Consider the following 19,608-nt stretch of genomic DNA (forward strand, 5'->3'; position numbering starts at 1 on the left):
CTATGCCGGCTTCGTAGAGTCTTTGTATCAGAGTGTCATGGTCAACTGTGTCAATGGCAGCCGAGAGGTCGAAGAGAAATAGCGCAGCAACCCAGTTGCGGTCCACTCTGTTCTTCAGGTCATCCCAGATGGCAAGGAGGGCAGATTCTGTGCCTTGTCCCTGACGGAACCCCGATTGGAAGTCTGAAAGTATGGCATTATCTTCAAGGAATTGTGACATCTGGGCGAATGCTGCTCTTTCCACCAGTTTACCCAGGAAAGGTCCATTTGCAATTGGTCTGTAGTTGTCAGGGTTCGGCTGGTTCCAGTTTGTTTTCTTCGGTAATGGGCGATATGGGATTAGAATTACAATGGGAGACCTCCAACACTAACTTTGGGCAGAAATAGACATTTTTGGAATAAGGGGAGCATTTTTCTTGGGGTGGACTACCTTCTGGTGTCAGAAATGCTGTAGCCGACTGGAATTCAAGAAATCGGAGGGCTAGCACTGACTGGGCACTAAACAAGATGTCACTCCTCATAAGCTTTGGGAGTTACAGTCCTTTGGAGTTGGAGCTTTTTCTACAACAAATTTGAACAGTTGGCTTCTACTTTTTTTCTGTTGAAGAACAAATTCAGAAGCAGAAAAAGTGGACATGTGTCTGCAAGATTAAAAAGGCCTAAGGTATTATGCTTCCATGCAGTTTTGGATACATTTAAGAGTGAATGGGCAAGTGAGAAAACAAACAACATCTGTGGTTCTAGTAACTCCTCTTTGAGCATTTCAGTCATGGTAATCACTTCTATTAACAAGGAAGTTACATATTTCCTTTCTTTTTCCAGTATTCCCTCATCTTTTCAGTAACCCGGAAAACAAAGCACATTTACACTAACATTCACCCCCTCTCAATTGCCAGGCAGTAGTATTTCCCTCATTTTCGCAGCACTTGATTTCACAACTATTGGTTTGGGAGAGAACAACAGTATTTAGTATGATGGGCTTATAAACATTTTGTCGATATTCGCTATTTTACTTTGAACATCAAGGTCAATCAATGGCAAAACACAAAATTCAAGCAGTAGAATAGATACATTTAAAGAAGTCACCTTTCATACTCCGAATCTGATGGCACCATTACTGTCTTCACTTCTTGGAAAATATTTTTAGGTCCTTAACTGCCATTTGCATGCAGGTCTATTCTTGGATTTTGTTGTCCCGACCTTGATCACAGGCATGAAATTCCCCAAATGCTGTCAATATCGGATATAAAACATGTAAGCTATCCTATGGGTTACCCTCATTGTGCAGTTCTTTCTTAACTCTATTATAGATATTGTGGACACTTAACCGGTTCACTTTCTTGCACTATCTGGTCTAAACATGCCCTTAGAGAAGGGAGAAAATTATGAAGTCCATAAGTATAATTGATCTGGCTATAGCTGAGAAATTACGACTAGATTAACTATTTTGGCAGTGTGTGTGACCACTAGGTCAAGAGTGTGTCTGGCTGAGTGCATGAAATCGATGGTTATTTGGATAATGCAAAGTGAATTCATTTATTCACCCGCTGTTGGTTTTGGTATATCCATTGATTGGCTGAAATTGACTGGTCTGTCTAGCAAGGCATTATTCAAACCAAGGGCATTGTTAACCACTGCTATATAATGGGAGGAGAAGGAGTCGATTTTGTAAAGATCAGTTGTTCATCTCAATGACCCTCAGGTAATGAAACACAGAACTGTGCATATGAACTTAGATTAAAAATTGCAACTTCGAGGAGCGCTAGGTGGCGCCTGACCGGCATGGCCGCCTTTCACTAAGGCTCCCGGCATCGGTCCCCGCAAATCCGGCTTCCTCCTTTCCTGGACTGCCCTGGCCGGCTCCCTCGGAGTGCGGGGGTCCGTGAAGCTGCCCTGCCGCCCCGTACCGAATCTGGGGGCGCTGCGGGCTCTGGGAGCCTCCCTAGCCGTCGCGGAGCCAGACCGACGGCGTGCAGTGGCGGCTGTGGAACCGCGGCGCGGCCACGCTGAAGAAATTTAGCCCGCGGCGCCCACGAGGGGGGCAGGCCTAAAACTGCTGGCTGAGGGACGCGGTGGCCGCGGGGCTCCCGCGGGTGCTGCTGACACTGGCCCGGTGCTGCCCTGCTTTGCTGACGCCCTCCGGAGCCCCGGGGGTGCTGGATCGGACCCCCCCGCGTGACGCAGAGCGGCGAATCAGGCGGTGAGTGGGGCTGGCCGCGACCGCTGCATCGGGGCAACTGCGGGGTTGGCTGTCCGGGGGAGCCCCCCCCCATCGGGCCGTGTGTCGGCGGCCGGGGGGGCCTGGGCCCCTGGCTCCCCCCCCTTCTCCCTCCCCTCTCCTCCTGGTGGCGGCGCGGAACCGGCTCCATCGATCCCAGACCGGCTGCGGACTCCGGGTGCGGGGGGGCCCTCGCGGATTCGGGCCGCATACCGGCGGTCGGAGGGGGTGTATGTGCTGTCCCCCCCCTCCTCTCCCCCCCCCCCCCCCCCCTCCATCGCTTGGAATCCCGGCTGCGGACCCTGACGAGTGACACTTTGCCCCTCCTGGGCACTGAGGGGAGACCCGGCTAATTGTTCCCTTGGAGACCTGGGCTGCGCCGGAGGTTGCGGCCCTGCGGCGGCCGGCTGGGGGGCCCGGGCGACGGCCGGGGGCCTGGCACTGAGACCTACATTGCTGGATCCCGCTTTGCTGAGCTGCCCGGCGGGGCTTGACCGCAGAGGCTGGTGCTTCCAGGCCGTTCCCGGCCGGTGGCCCTCCCGGACGAGCCTCCTGTTTGTCCCGCGGCGGCCCAGCTGCCCGCTGCCGTCCCACGGGCCTGTCACCGGCTAGTTGCCCTCCTTCGCTGACGGACGGCCCAGAAATGGGTAAGGACAGAGCCGCCAAGCCGGTGTCCGGGGCCACCCAAACCAGGATGGACAAATTCACAACCTCCGATAAGGGGCCCGGCCCCACGGGCGAACAGGCCCCGGCCCCTGCTGCAGACCTGGCTGCCATCCTGCAGGCCATCAACTCGTCCCGCGCCTCGCTCGAGGGCATGGTGGGTGAGGTCAAAGTGGACGTTGCCCTTCTCCGGCAAGATCTGAGGAACGCCACCGCCCGCATTTCAGAAGCTGAGTCCCGGATATCCACGGCCGAGGACGACATCCGCCAGCTGCAAGACCAGGTTCGGGAGTTGACCACCCACTCCAAGGAGTTGCACCGCCGGGTCGAGGATGCGGAAAATCGCGCCCGACGCAGCAACCTGCGCTTGGTGGGCTTCCCGGAAGGAGTTGAGTCGGGCCGGGCGGACGATTTCATGGAGCGCTGGTTCCGATCCTGGATGCCGGAGGACAGCCTGTCGGCTTCGTTCGTGGTGGAGAGAGCCCACCGCTCCCTGGCCCCCAGGCCCCTAGGGGCTCCACCCCGGCCGTTCATCCTAAAGCTCTTGAACTTCCGTGACCGCGATGCCATTCTCCGGGAAGCCCGGCGCAGGGATGCCCTCCACTATCAGAACCACAAAATCATGGTCTTCCCGGACTACACTCGCGAAGTCCAGGAGCTGCGCCGCTCCTACATTGAAGTGAAACAAAAACTGCGCTCCCTGGGACTCCAATACCAGCTCCAATTCCCAGCCCGCCTCCGGGTCATCTTCCAGCAAAAGACTCTCTTCTTCGATACCCCGCGGGCGGCCTGGACCTGGTTGGCGGAGGAGCACCCCTTGCAGCATTCTGGGCGCGGATCGCCTCTGGGTCCTCGGGGGAGACGGGGGAGACCCCGGACATAGAGGACCCGTCGGCGGCATCGGACATTGCCCCGGGAGCGCACAACGGGGGAGGCGATCACCACGCGCTCTGGGGGCCGGCCAAGCCAGAGATCGAGAACCTCATCGGCCTCCTCGGCCGCGCACGCCAGTCCCGTGGCGGCTGGGCAGCGGGCCGCGTCACCTCGGCTTACAGGCCCTGCAACCCACCCGGTTGAATTGGCGGACACTTCGGACCTCTCTCGCAGCCCTACCATCTGACTTTCTTCGCTTACCTTTGGGGTGGGAGGGGTGGGAATTGTTTGGGCGGGGGTGGAACGTCCCGCTGTCAGTGTTGCTCTAGGCCAGGGCAGGTAAATCAGGCTTCACTTTTGATGTATCAGGGGTCCACTAGCGCTCAAGCCCAAGCGTTTTAGTTTGGTGGTTCTTCCATTTGGTTCGGGCGACAGATGCTTCCGTTCTCGAAGTATAGGGCGGGGGGTGGGGGGTTGGGGTTGGTTTGGGGTTGCTTCTTCCTCGTTGGGGAGAATTTGTTGGTGGGGGGTGACTCCCCCTTATCTGTTGTGCTAAGGTATCATGTACTGTCTATCCCGCTCTCTCACCCGGCGCTCCGCTGTCCCTCCTCTCTGGGCACCTACTCGGACGCGCCTCCACTGGCTCATTCTTCTGTCCTTGATTATGGCTGACCCACCTGTCCCTAGGGCCGCCATGCGCATACTTTCCTGGAACGTCAATGGCCTCCTGGACCGTTTCAAACGCATGGCGGTCCTCAAATATGCACAACGGGCAGAGATCGATGTACTCCTCCTCCAGGAGACTCACTTGTTGGGTAACAACTGCCCCTTCCTTGGCCGTTACGGCTATGACAGGGTATGGCACTCAGGTTTTGCTCGGGGATCCCGGGGGGTGGCCATATTGCTTCGCAAGTCTTTTCCCTTTGTCCTGACTCGGGTGCTCTTAGACCCACAGGGTATGCTACTGGTAGTGTGTGGCACTCTGGAGGGCCGACCCCTTACCCTGATGTCCCTCTACGCAGCACCGTCCCTCCTGCCGTCAGCCCTTTCCCACGCAGCGGATATCCTCCCGACACTTCCTGCAGGGGCCCTGATACTCGGCGGGGACTTTAACGCTGTCTACTCGCCCCATATGGACTCGACGGGTCCGGTCTCTTCGACCCACGTCGCCCGCGCAAAACAACTCTCCTCTTGGGCGGAATCCCAGGGCCTCTGCGATGTCTGGAGGATCTGGCACCCGCAGGAGCGCCAATACACCCACACGTCGGCGGCCCATCACTCCCACGCCCGGATCGACCTCATCTTTGTGCCCTCTACCGACTGCGTGGGGGTGCGGGACGCACGCATTCTTCCGAGGGGCCTTTCGGACCACTCGCCGGTGCTCCTCGCTCTCGGTCCCCCCCCCCCTCTCTGCCCGTCCGATATGGCGTCTGAACGCTTGGTTCCTTCACGACAAGGCTTTTCGGAGGGCGGTCGGGGGCGAGATAGTCGACTACTACTCTCATAACGAGGGCTCTGTCGTCTCCCCCGCTGTCCTCTGGGAGGCTGGCAAGGCGACTGTTCGGGGCGCCGCTAAAGGGCACCTGCAACGTCAACGACGGGCTCAATCCCAGAAGCTCGCGGACTGTGAGGCCCAGGCCTTAGAACTGGAGCGTAGTCTGGGTAACTTAGCCGATGCCGCACGGTCTCGTCGCTTGGCCTTCCTGCGGGAAGAGATTCGCCTGCACTCCCTGGAAGCGGCGAAGATCCTATGGCGCTCCTCGGTGGCCCGGGTGTACGGTTGGGGAGACAAAAACGGCACTCTTCTCCACCGCCTGGCGACCTATCCCCGGGCGGGCAGGATCATTCCAGCCATCGCGGACCCCGCGGGTGGAGTCCACACGGTCTCAGTGGAGATAGCCCAGGCATTCGCTGACTACTACTCCCGGCTGTACCGTCTCCGACCGTCCACGCTCTCCCTGACTGAGCTACTGGGAACAAACGGGGCGACACTTGCGCGGCTGCAGCCTGAGATTTCTGAGACCCTGGATTCGCCGATCGAGCTACAGGAGATTGAAGAAGCGATCGGCCGCCTGGCACCCGGGAAGACCCCGGGACCTGACGGATTCCCCCAGGAATATTACGCTCACTACCGTGAGACACTGGCCCCGAGGCTTCGAGACCTCTTTGCGGCCGTGGTGGAGACGGGCTCGTTCCGGCCCGAAACGGATACAGCAACCATAGTTGTACTCCCCAAGACACAGCCTCCCTCGCGGTCCTGCTCCGACTACCGGCCGATATCCCTTATTAACACAGAACTCAAAATCTATGCCACGGTCCTGGCGCAACGGTTACGCCCATCGCTCGCCTCCCTGGTCCATCCGGACCAATGTGGCTTCATGCCGGAGCGGGGGACCAGACACTGTCTACGGCGCCTCCACCTCGCGATGGCGCACCGCGGCCGCCTTTCCCCCTATCTGGCCCTCCTCTTGGTCGACTTTGAAAAAGCCTTCGATTCCGTGGGATGGGCGTACTTGGGTGAGGTCCTGGAGCGTATGGGCTTCGGCCCCCGGTTCCGAGCCATGGTAATGGTCCTCTATGCGCGCCCGCGGGCCCGTGTGTTGGTCAATGGGGCACTTTCTCGCCCATTTCCCATAGGCCGGGGGACGCGCCAGGGTTGTCCGCTCTCGCCCCTCCTTTTCGCTCTGGCGATGGAACCCCTGGCGGTGCTGATTCGCGCGGATCCTGTTCTTCGAGGATGGGAATGGCCGGATGTGGCCCCCGACAAAATCGCCCTATACGCGGACGACGTCCTCCTATCTCTCGGACCCAGCGACCTCGGGTCCCCGGGTCCGTCGGATCCTCCATCGATTTGGCCAAGCGTCGGGTCTTCACCTGAACCCCAAAAAATCCGTCCTAGTCCCGCTACACCCGTCGCGGGAATGCTTCGACTGGCAGTCGGACATCCCCCTCCGGAGACTCTCCTTTAAATACCTGGGGATTTGGGTCACCCTCCTTCCGGAACTATGCTGGGCCCTTAATGTGGCTCCGGTAGTCAACAAAACCAGGTCAGACATGCTCCGGTGGCAGTCCCTCCCATTGAATCCGCTAGGGAGAGTCGCTCTATACAAGATGATGATCCTCCCCAAATTTCTTTACATACTACAAAATACTCCATGCCCTTTTCCGCGCCCGTGGTTCCGAGACCTGGATAAAATGGTGACCAAATTCCTTTGGGGCGGCGGTAGGCCTCGGCTGGCCTTGGATCGATGCAGGGTCCCCTCCTATGATGGCGGTCTGAGCATGACCAATCTATATCTTTATTACCTGGCCACCCAGTTACTGGTGATCCATGACTGGTTCTCGGGAGGCTGGGGCGACCCGGCTTACCGTCTCGAGGTGCAAGGCCTTGGGTTCTCCTCCATCCAAAACATGCTCTATGGCACAACGGTCCCCCTATCACTCCCCGACGTCGTGCGGGCTCCTTTCCTCGCGTGGCGCGCGGCACTGCGGCACACTAGATGGTCGGGGACGTCCACACAACTCACTCCGCTTTGGCACGGGACCTGGCTGCGGGAGGTGGTGGGATTGGCGGGCTTTCGGCAGTGGGATCTTCTTGGTATCTCCTGTCTGGGCGACTTATGGCGTGGGAGCCGCATGTGTTCCTTCCAAGAGCTTCAGACCCGCTTCTCGCTGCGGCCCTCCCAATTCTACCGCTACCTTCAACTGCGCCACGCGGTCCGGGCTCACGTCCCTCTAGACTCCAGACTGCCTCCCCATAGCCCACCTGAAGCTCAGGTGATGCTGGGGTATCTGGGAAAGGGGGGTATATCCCGCATTTACAAATCCCTGATTAACAATTCCCCGGTGGACTGGAGCGGGCTCAAACAGCGATGGGAGGCCTGGGTGGGACCCCTGGACGAGGCGGACTGGAGGGACGCCCTTATGGGCCCTCGGTCGCTTACCACCTCCGCTAGGCTGCGGCTCATCCAAATCTACTACCTACACACCGCCTATCTGACCCCAGACCGCCTGTACCGGGCGGGTCTCCGCGTGGACGCCTCCTGCACCCGGTGTGGGGTGGCTCCGGCAGATTTTTTCCACATGGTGTGGTCTTGTTCCCGTCTACACGATTACTGGGCAGCGATTGAAACTGAGCTAGCGGAGGTCTTGGGTTGGGAGGTTCCCCATAAGCCTAGAATGGCCCTGCTGGGCATCATGGATGGGATCGACGGATCCCGTAACGAAAAGTACTTCCTCACCACTGCCCTTATGGTGGCTAAGAGAGACATAGCGGCAGTATGGTCACAACCGGACCCACCCAGAGTGGCTACCTGGAGTAGAGGGGTGGACTGGTGTGCGGCCCAGGAGCGGTCGTTGTGTGCTGCGCGAGGCTGCCCCAAAAAATTCCGCAAGATATGGGGGAAGTGGCTGGGGGGCATGATTTGAAGGGTGGGGGCGCAGGGGGTGGGGACGGAGGATGGGAGAGGGTGGGAGGGTCTTTGCAATGGTTTATTGATGCTTATCCAAATGCAGTTACTGATGCCTTGTTCAATGCACTGCTGTATCTTACTCTTGATACTGTCTTTTATGCCGCAAAACATAATAAAAATTTGTTTATCAAAAAAAAAAAAAAAATTGCAACTTCACTTCCATTTTCCACTATCAGTTAGATCACAGATGGAATGGCGTACTTGTAAGGCATCTACATTCAATTAATCCCACCCACATTAAGAGAGGTTCTAACGTGACCCTCTTATGTCTGGGAGCTTCATCACGATGACACTTTGGACATGTCAGTCTGTCTGATCCCTTTCCTTGTACTGAAGAAGCGAAAGTATGTGAGATAAGCCAAGTTGGTGGTTCAAAGTTCGCGGATAATAATTTCACATACTTTGTTTTTGCTCTCTTAGGTTATGTGATGAGATGGTCGCCCAACTTTTGGTGTTCAATGAAAGGGTACACCTCCCACTGCTGTGGGCTGTCATTATTGAGTTCATAACTTTTGTACAGCTTGCCATAGTATTAATATACTACTGGGTGTATGATTTGGATTTGAAATTGGTGAGGAGTGGAGGATATGTGGGAAGCATTTAGGTGCAGGGGCACTTTTAATCTATGGAATATGCTCCGAATTAAGGCTTCACCTTTGAGTGCTGCAGGTCCCGGTAATTAAAAGTGGGGTTGTGAGACTGGGCCACTGTATTGTTGTTTTTGGACCTGTGTTTAGGTCCTTATGCTCTAGGGAACCATTTTTCATAGGTGTTCATAATGAGTCCGAGGAAATGTTGAAATATGGTTGACAGGTTGATTTCCGAGCGTGTCTTGTTGGAGCTATTCCATTGCTTTTATTCAGGCTTTAAAAGGACTTTAGGTTTTTGTAACTTGGCAGGCTCAGGGCTATTTTGTTTAGGATTACAGGCGCTACAGATATGTTTGTCCCTTAACCTACTTCTAGCACAGATTTGTTTGTTGACACCAGCTGGCCCCTTAGGGTTTCAGTCCAAAAACAATGTGTTTGTATTGGCTCCCTTCCAATAGTAGCCCTCGAAATGTCAAGGGGACCTTGACAGGCCCAGGACTTTCAGCAACCGCTTCTATCCTCATACCGAAAAAAATGGGCCCTCCGGTCTTCCAACAATTGCATTATGGAGTATTTTAGGTTTGCCAGTATGTAAGAAAACGTTATGGGTCCAGACTTGGCTTCTTTGGTAGAGATGGTACAATTCACTTCCTTCCCTTGTGTGACAATGGAGAAAGAATAGCTTTAAAAAACATTAACTTGCTCCAACGAGTGATTTCATGGCCATGGGTCTGATGAGGTGGTTAATGAGGTGCACACCTTTTAGTTTGCAGATTGCTCAAAGGAGTAACATGTTCTGAAGCTACTGATAGAAGAGTACACCTGTTTGTGGAATGCCTATATAACTACAAAGTTTTTTTTTTTTTTACAGATGACCAGAAATATAATGTAAAACAAATTTCAGCTAAACATACCATGTTAATATCTACAAAAGGTACCAATGTTAGGATAAAAACATCAATGATCAATGTTTTTGTCATGTATCCATTGATTCAATTTTACTCAGATCTATCGGATTATCTTGCACTTCTGTCTCGTCACCCGGTTATCGTGCGGTGATTTTTTACCCCAGCTTACCTTTACTCTGCACATGAATAAACTCATGCCTGCTTCTTCATTTTGCAGGTAATGGAGAAAGTTATTGCTCTCCTCCCCGATTCCTTCTGTAGAACAGCAGTTCAGGTTCTTATTCTTCTTTATCACATCAACTACTGCAATGTTCTTTTCACAGGCCTTCCTGCCTACTCGCTAACAAACTACACTATTCAGAATGCCAAAGCACACCTCATACTTGGTCGAAACAGGCATTTCCTCTCATCTTAAATCTTTACCCTGGGTGCCCATTATGAAACGCTGACTTTTCAAACCTCTTTGACTATGTCATAAGGACATCTATGCCCTATCCTACATTTATATGAATGCATACCTGGAACATTAGTCACCATCCAGATCGCTTTACTCCAGCACTGCCAATCTGTTTGTGGTACACAAGTTTGTGAAATCAACGACAGCAGTTGTGCTTGCTCTGCTGTGGCATCCAAGGCATGGAACCTCACCTTCCCTACCTTTCTGCGGTCAACTGCCATGTCTTGTTTCTTAAACTGCTCAAAAAAACATTTCTGTAATCTGTAACCGTGTCACGGCTCCTCCTCAGTGTAACCACAATCCTAACTGTGTGTTTTATAAATTCACTTTCATTCATTAATTTTGAAGCCTGGATTTTCAATGAATTGACATACCAATTTTAATGAATCATCCAGAGTTTCAAAGTAACTAAGTTTGTGTATTGAAATATATGAAGGTCTATGAAGCCTGTCCCGTCATCTGCAGCAAAGCCACATTTCCATAGTTGTTAATTTTTTTCCAATAACCTCATATTGTCATGTATAATCTTACTACGGTCATAAGGCCTACATGGGTCATAAAGCTAAAGGGTCTCTGTTGAAGGAACAAGTGATGCTCACTTTAAAGTGATCTTTGTAGTGAGTGAGTGAAGGCTTTACTGCCGCTATATTTTATTGCAGCATTTGCAAAGCTCCTTTTATCCTTTATGGCTGTGAAGCACTCGAGGCTGAGTAGGAGATTTATCGGTTTGTTGTACATGGCCGATAGAGGGTGGATGTCTGGAGTGGCCTACATAGGAAGAGTATGGGTGTTGTGAATGGGGTTCAGAGGGGTGCGCCAAACGTACTACCGCGAAGTTATGGCTGCACCTATGCAGGCGTGAGACCGGTACATGTTAGGAAGTAATATTTGAGAATGCTTACCATTTATCAGTAAAAGATTCTGAATGTTTTCAGAGTATGGGTTTGTATAGTGGCGTAGGCGGGAAGATGTGGAGCATTTTGTGAGGTCTGAAGGGGTTCTCCAAAGGTGTTGTATAAAACTTTTAAGAGGAGTTTTTAAACATTTTTATTGAACATTTCTCAAGCTTACATATTTACAGTAACCACCGTACAAGGGAGATAGGTAGTAAGAGCTGTCAGTATTTCATGCATCTAGGTCTGCACATGCAGCATGTTTCAACAACCCATACGAAGATGATATTTATGCGTAACTGCCTACATCATGTTGCCATGGGTAAAAATCATAGCTGTGAAGAATCTGTATAGGTGTCACTGTTCGAGGTGACTATCTTTCAATAATACCAACTAAACAATAGGAAGACTTTAACTAGGAAAGATGGGGGGAGGCCACGTTGCAGCTATGAAAACAGTTGGCAGGTGCCAGCATTGCAGTCGGCGGGGTGGTAAATAATGGAAATGTGTCACTACCGCAAGCAATAGGAAGATGAGGGGGGCTTCGTGTTTCCCCAGTGTGGGAAATGAGAACCTTTATTAGCAGTTGAGCATGGAGGGAAACAGGAACATAAGCTCCACAGTCACATTTGCATGTGTAGGAAGCTGTGTCTATGTAGTGCACCAAAACGAGGTAAACTGTGCAGAGTACAGGCAACCCTTTTTGGCTTACACAGGCAAAAATGATAACACAAAATCCTCTCTTTTGTGGTAGTGTGGGCGAGCAGTTTAGGCTTATCAGTGGGTAGTGCTAAGCATTTATTGTACTCACAGAGGCAATAAATGAGACACACTCAAAGAATAAATCCAAGACCAATTTAGAAAAATAAGGTATTTTTATATGAATTTTGATACCAAGAACTTCATAAACAAGTAAGTACTTTATAAAATATTGAATTTGACAGGTAAGTAAAATGTTCAATTAAACGCATCTTTACATGGTAATGCTTTCCTATGGGAGGAAATGCATAGATTGCAAATACTTAGCTTTGGTAGGTTTCCGGAGGTACCCATCAGGACTTAAGGTGGTAGGGGGACAAGGGTCAAAGAACCACGAGCAGTTACTCGTTACTTGCCCTGGGGTGTACGGGTCCAGAGGCCCTGGTCAGGTTGTTAGTTTTGTGCGCTACACCAAAGGAGAGAAGGGGGCCACCTGGAAACAGGCTACAGAGGGGGACTTGGGGGACAAGTCCGGGAGCCCCAATAGGGGGCTCGGTTCACAAAGGACCTGGGAGCAAGAAAGCACAGTCGTTTCTTCTTAGAGATTCGGGGCGGGCGCTCGGGGGGCAGAGTGGATAGGTCGGCTGGCCTGGTGCGTCGCAGGTCCTTGTGGTTGTCAGTCTCGCCAATTGAGGGTGCAAAATAACAGGGCAGCTGGGCCACTCTGGAAGTGGGTCTCTGCGTTGCGGATGTCCCTCGGCGGCTGCTCCATCTGTGTCTTTGGAGTTTGGATTGGACACAAACATGCTTTTGTTGCTGCAAGGGGTCCAGTACCCTGGGTACTGAAGCTGTGCGGCTCTGGTTGGCGATGGAGTCTTCTCACTTGGTGAGAAGATGGATCTGACCATCTGGAGCACAGTAACCTCTTCCTGGGTGGCTACTATGGTGGTGCGACCAGGGAGTAGCAGCACGGTAAACTTGACTCTGCTGTTTTGGTGCCTGCGGACTGCAGGGGAGTAGTTCCTCTACTCCTAGGAAGATTGCTCGCAATTTGCGAAGGGCTGGCAGTCTACTGGGGTTCTTGGCAGATGCTCAGTTGCAGGACAAGTTGGTTTCTTCATGACTGTCAAGACTGGTGCAGGAAGGCAGGGTTTGGCATCAAAAGTGTCCACAGCAAGTCTTCAGTTCTCGCTTTAGCGGCTCTTCTTTGTACTCTTCTTCTGGGTCTGTCGAATCTGTTCCTGGCATCAAGGGTGCCACCTAAATTCTCATTTTAGGGATGTTAAGGGGAGTGACAGGTATTAGCCAATGGCCTACTTAACTTCAGCGTGACAACACCCCCTTCCTGTGGGGGAGTGGGCATCACCCTGTCCCAGAGTTCCTAATTTCACCACATCCAGGATGGCAAAATCCTACTTTTCATGCTCACTTCAGGTAGCCCGCCTTAGAGGTGTGACTAGCCTGGAGGTGCAACACGCCTCCTTGCACAGCTAATTTTCTGCCTGTCTTGCTGCCAAATTGGCCTCAGGACAGGGGGCGGCATCTTCCAGATCTAGGGGGAAGTCAGGCTCTCATATCAAAGGCAGTGTACTCTTTGAAGCTCCCTGCCTTGACATGCTAATTTACTAGCCTTCCTGCTGGAGGAGGTGTAAATAACTCCTGCCAGAACAGGCATTGTTTCTGAACTCTGAGAGCGGGGCTCTCACCTCCTAGAGGGATCAGAAACTCATCTGTGGTGGCAGGCTGCATAGGGCACGTCACCCAGCTCACGAAAGGAATAGTAGGGTCCAGGAGGGGGTACCCCTAAGGTACCCTTTAGGTGCATGTATTAATAAATCCATTACTTGAATCTTGTTGGTTTATTAATAGGAGGTACTGGATACTAAAGACCAAGGTATCAGTGGAGCCATTATGCTGGGAAACTCACTTTGACCAGTGACCAGTACATACCTAAAGATGGCTTCCCTGCTCACATGTAATATCCCACAATGGTACTACACATTGCAGGGGCATGTCTGCTCATGCCCATGCAATGTGTATAATGCAACTTACCTTAGGGCTCCAAGGCCTGCTGTAGGGGGTGACTTACATATAGCCCATGCAGTGTCTTTGGCATGGCACAAAGGAGTGTGTCATGTCATGCTTTCAAACATGGTTGACACCATGTCACACAGCCTACAATGGCAGTCTGTGTGGAATTTGTGTGTGGGTTCCTTACAGTGGCATAAGATATGCTGCAGCCCTTAGGGAACCTCTTTAGTATCCATGCCCTAGGTATCAGGGGTACCATTTACTAGGGACTTACAGAGGTATTAAAGTCCATGTCAATTAGTTTACGATTAGACATCACCATATTTTAAGCAAAGAGCACTGGCACGGAGGTCTGGTTGGCAGGCTTCAGTGCACCGTCAAAGTTGAACACCAACATCTAGTAGCTAAAATGGGGGGGAAAAGTGGGGGGACAAGTGCAACAAAAACCCAGTTTCCTACAGCGTGCACTTACAATATTCAGATGGTTTTGTAAGAAGCTATTCCAGTGCATGTATGGTTGGTAGGATGTAGGATTGTATTATGGCCTAAGTAGGAGAGTTGGACATTAACAATGGAGATCCAAATGCACTGTGGCAATTTACGTGTCCCTATCTTTCTAGCACTGTGGCGGAGTGTAGGATAGATACAATAATGGGAAGTACCATCTTCCTCTCAGATGGCCTCAGCAGAATGAGTCATTTGTTTGTGAAAGGAATGTAATTTACACCCTTTAGAATTCAATGTGGCCAACACTTATCCTTAAAAATGGTTACCAAAGTGGATGCAATCTGCATAAAAAGTGATGTGAGGTATGTTGCAAAAGTCACGGCATAGATTTATGCATTCATATTACCCTTGCTGATTGTTCTAGTGTCAGTCAATTTGGAGTGACTACCTTATATCCTAATGAGAGACATTTCGGAAGGAACTGTACCTTACATCATGTTCAAAAAAAGAACTGGGGCACATTATTACAGATCGAGTTCCCAATTTCAAGAAGTGTTTTACGGGTTATTCTAGAAACACTTTATAGGTATTTGTAGAAATACTTACTACAACAGATATGACAGAGCACGGGTACAAAGACTTGGTAGACTGGCCCAACAAGACACTTGGTTAAAACCTTTCCTCTTACTCTACCCATACTAACATTTTTAACCACTGACAGTTTAAAGAAGTGAATGTATAATCTGTATCTGTGTGTCTCCAATGCTGATGGACCTCAAACTGTAGGGCATGCCCCCTGAAGGTCGGTGGTTCTATTCCCATAGGACGCAAATGCCTCAGTAAGTACTTGTAAATGAAGATGGCATGGAAATGCAACTTTGTTTAGGTGGCGCACTTCCGGACTGTCTTCATTTATATGCAGCAGCTGAAATGCACAAAAAAGTAGGGGGGAACAGTGATCCTGAAGCCTGTCGTGGTGGGATCAAAGCCATGACTAAAAGAAAACAAAATATTCTTTACGCATTTCATAGTTTTCCAATTTCAGGTAACTGCTTGTAAAATATACACACACCTTAAATGAAAAATAAATGCAAGTTAAACTAATCAGTAGGAACTGCATTCTTTTACATTATGAAACCTCAATTGGTTAATGTGGTTTATTGCAGAGGTTTGTGTGCGACGCACAGAACTGAATGCTTGTTCGCACAGCGGGGAATAGGGGCTTATGTATTTTTTGTTCTACAAGGTCCCAGGTAACAGAGAGCACTGTAAAAATATAAGGCGTTATTTTAAAACTGCATTGCACACAGTAAACGATAGTTTGCCACAAAACAATTTAGTGTTTAAAGTAAAACAAGTGCTTTCAAAGTATATATTTTAGTAGTAGTTAATCAGACTGTACTTAATGCAAGCATTTTTTATAAATGTCCATTAAAAGGACGCTTTCCAGAACTCAACACCCTTACGTTAACTCTCAAAAAGAATAAAGCTGTGAAATCATTAAGATTCAGCTGACTCCATCAATTACAGCCTATTTTCGCTCCCAAGCATTTGACGATTATCAAATTGCACACATTTACATTTCTTTCAGGTAGCAGGCACCTGGGTGAGAAGGCCTATTTCTTCTTTGGTCCTCTGTCATCATACCTCTTGGCTTCACAACACGAGACCCCACCTGATCCCTCTTCCCTTCCACTCAGAGGCACCTGAAGGGCCACATTAACTATTCAGGGATGGAGCGCGCATCCAAGATGGTCGCGTGAGCACAGGGCTCCCCGGACCCTCTCTGCTCCTCGGAATTTATCCTGAGAATATCCTGACGTGGCTTATGGAATCTGGGAGATAACGACCAGCTGGGCGTATATCTCTTTTCAAAATTCAAATCGGACCTGGGAATCCTGAGTTGTCGTCGTCGGAACTTTTGGGACCCACCCGACGGAGGTGACCGGGGTGAAGGAGACCCGAGGGACCGGGCTGCAATTGAACAACAGCGGCTTCAGCGCGGTGCCAGCTGCCGATCCACTACTTTCGGTTTCGGTTTTGCACTTCAGGAGACCGGCAGGGAGGTGCGCTCGGGGTGGAGAGGTGCTTCCTGGGCCTCTGCATGAGGTTTTCTTTCACCTGCCACTAGAGTGCCTATCGCCTCGGACCCCCTATACCGACAGTTTGTGGTTTTCTTGCTGGTGCCCTTACACCTCTTGATTGGAGGTCCCCTCGGGTGACCGTGTTCACATGGGGGGCAAAGGGGGTCCCGAGGGCCGCAAGACCAAGGCTTCCCTCCGCGGGGGAGCGGTCCAGAGCAATAACATGGACCGCTACACCCAGGGCAGGGGGCCTTCTGGCGCTGCTGGCCTCCCCTCGGACACTGCGGAGGGAGGCGCGACCGTCCCTACGGAACTATCCCTGCAGGACATTATGGGCGCCATTGATGGCATCAGGGAAACCATCGCGACGCAATATGAGGCCCTGGCCCGTAAGATTGACACTGTCGCGATCGATGTCACCCTGATCCGGGCCGACCTCTCCAAAACTAACGAGAGGGTCCAGGCTCTCGACGCACGGACATCCACCCTCGGTGCGGAGGTCTCGGATCTGCGGGCCGCGCTTGGAGACATCAGGGTGGTTAACGATCATATGGCCCGGCGGCTTGAGGACTTCGAGGGACGGGCCCGACGCAACAACATCCGCGTCATAGGTGTACCGGAGTCCTCTGACGGCCGCCCGGTTGACCTCGTGGTCGAGGAACTTATCCTGAAACAGTTGTCCTCGGCTGGCCTAAGTAAGTTCTTTGCCGTGGAGCGGGCCCATCGAGTTCCGGGCGGTCGGCCACGGCCGGGGGCCCCTCCGAGGCCTATCGTGGCCAAACTGTTCTACTACAGGGACCGCGACGCTATTCTGCAGGCCTCACGGACCCACGGCCCGGTTCGACATGAGAACTCGACCATCAATTTCTACCCTGACTTCACGCAACTGGTCCAGAAACAACGGATGGGATTCCAAGGGGTGAAGCGTCGTCTCCGTGAGCTGGGCCTAAAGTATTCGATGCTCTACCCTGCAAAACTCCGAGTGGAACACGGGGATCGGACAGCCTTTTTTGACTCTCCTGTGGCTGCAAGTGACTGGCTGGACTCTCTGCCGGACGGAGGTGACCGTCCCGGTCCCTCTGCGGGCACCGCAGGTGTTGGGTCCCCTTTAGAATGACTTTTGGTCCTGATTTTGCCTTTTTGCACTGTACAGTCGGGTCTTATTTCATTTGCACATTGGGTTTTACCAGTACCAGTGAGGGGGGCGGGCGGGGACGGGTCCCTTACCTCCTCTGGGTTCTTTCCGTAGAATGGGGTTAGTGGGGCGACAGGCACACTGCAAGTTGGGGGGGTTTTTTGGCCCGCAGGGGTGCAGGGTGGGGGGAGTTGGTCATGGGGTGGGGTTGGGGGGGAGGAGGGTTTGTTTTGCTGTGTGTTTTTTGTTTACAGGGCGAGGTACTGATTTTTGTCCACATTTGGGAACTGTGCTGCAGGCTGGGGGACCCTTGATCTATTGGGGGGGATGGGGGGGGATGGGGGGGGACGGGTTGAGGCTTATGTCATGGAACGTCAATGGGTTGGGGGACCGTATCAAGCGGGGTGTAGTATTGCAATATTTGCGTCGTTTGACTCCTGATGTGGTGTTTCTCCAGGAGACGCATCTGGTTGGCAATGTTTGTCATGCAATGAACAGGGGGGGATACCGCCTCGTGGCCCATTCTGGTTTCACAACTGGTTCCAGGGGGGTGGGCATTCTGCTGCGAACCTCACTTCCGGTGGAGATCACTAAGATAGTCTCGGATGACAGAGGGCGCTATGTGTGTTTGATTGGGAGGTGGGAGGGGCAGCCCCTTGCCCTGGTTTCAGTTTACGTCCCCCCGGGCCTCCAGAACTCCACCTTCACTGACTTGGGTCGAATGCTGCTTGACCTTCCGGACAGCCTCCTGCTCATGGGCGGGGACTTTAATTCTGTGGTTTCGGGTGAACTGGATCGTCACCCACCGAGGACCCTCCCCGCTGCCCAGGCATGGCTGGGTGGGATGCTGGAGACCTTCGGCCTGGTGGATAGTTGGAGATTAATGCATCCGACCCAATGTCAATTCACCTTTCACTCGGGGGCGCATGGGAGTCTCTCTAGGTTAGACTACTTCCTTATGCCCGCGGCGCAGACTGGTCGGATTCGAGAGGTCAGGCATCTGGCGCGGGGTATCTCCGACCATTCTCCGCTGTGGCTTCTTTTTGACACCGGGCCGCGGTCTGCAGGACGGATCGCTCCCATTAACCCATGGTACCTGCGAGACCCTACAACTCGTGACAGCCTGGTTAAGGCTATGGACCAATACTTCCTGGATAACGAGGGGTCGGTGTCTTCTGCAATGTCCCTGTGGGAAGCCTTTAAAACCGTGATCCGCGGACACGCCCTTTCCCAGATAGTGGTGGCTAAGAGGGTCAAGAGTGAGGCAGTGGTGAGGCTGGAGACTGACATCTTGGGGCTGGAGTCGGCCTTGGAGGCGAATGTTACTCCGGACGGGCTCCATGCCCTCAGCCTGAAACAGTTTGAATATAGGTCCCTGGTCACTGACGCGGCCAAAACTATGTATAGGGAGCAGCAGGGTCGACTGTACGATGCCGGGGACAAGGCGGGAAAGTTGATCGCGTGGCTGGACAGGAAGGAGAGAGTGAATCGTGTGGTCCCGGAGTTGCGTGCGGCGGATGGTGTGTGTGTGACGGAGCCTGACGAGATTGTGGAATGTTTTGCCGACCACCTCCGGGCTGTGTACTCCCCAGTGACTGACAGGGATGAGGACGACTCTCGCCTTCTACTGAGGGATATCGCCTTGCCCTGCCTGTCCGTTGAGGACCGTGAGCGGCTGGACGCCCCCTTGTCGGCGGATGAAATAGCGACCGCGATCCGCTCCCTTCGCTCGGGCAAGGCTATGGGTCCCAACGGTCTGCCCATTGAGCTATATAAATTGCGCCCCGACAAGCTTGCGCCCTTCCTCAGTCGCATGTTCCGTGAGTCTCTGGCGGCGGGTTCCCTCCCGGCCGATCAGCGTTTGGCCACGATAGTCGTTATCCCCAAGGAGGACAAGCCGCGAGATCGCTGTACGTCTTACCGGCCTATTTCATTGCTAAATGCGGAGCCTAAGATCCTGGCGAAAGTACTTGCCAATCGTCTGTTGAGCGTCGTGTGCGATCTGATTCATCCGGACCAATGCGGATTCATCCCGCATCGTAACACCGCTCTTAACTTGCGGCGTCTACATGGCGCCCTTGCCAGGGCGGAGCTCCTCTCTGAACCGGCCGTGCTGGTTTCTTTGGATGCCACGATGG

At 52.5% G+C, this 19,608-nt stretch overlaps 1 protein-coding gene across 1 annotated transcript in view; it reads right to left on the reverse strand.

Annotated features, from left to right (window-relative positions):
- Positions 1-19,608, reverse strand: part of ISY1 (ISY1 spliceosome associated protein) — a 301,684-nt gene that overhangs the window by 245,895 nt on the left and 36,181 nt on the right. The window lies entirely within an intron of this gene.

This window comes from Triturus cristatus, chromosome 9 (assembly GCF_964204655.1).
Source record: "Triturus cristatus chromosome 9, aTriCri1.1, whole genome shotgun sequence".
In the NCBI taxonomy this organism is placed as follows: Eukaryota; Metazoa; Chordata; class Amphibia; order Caudata; family Salamandridae; genus Triturus; species Triturus cristatus.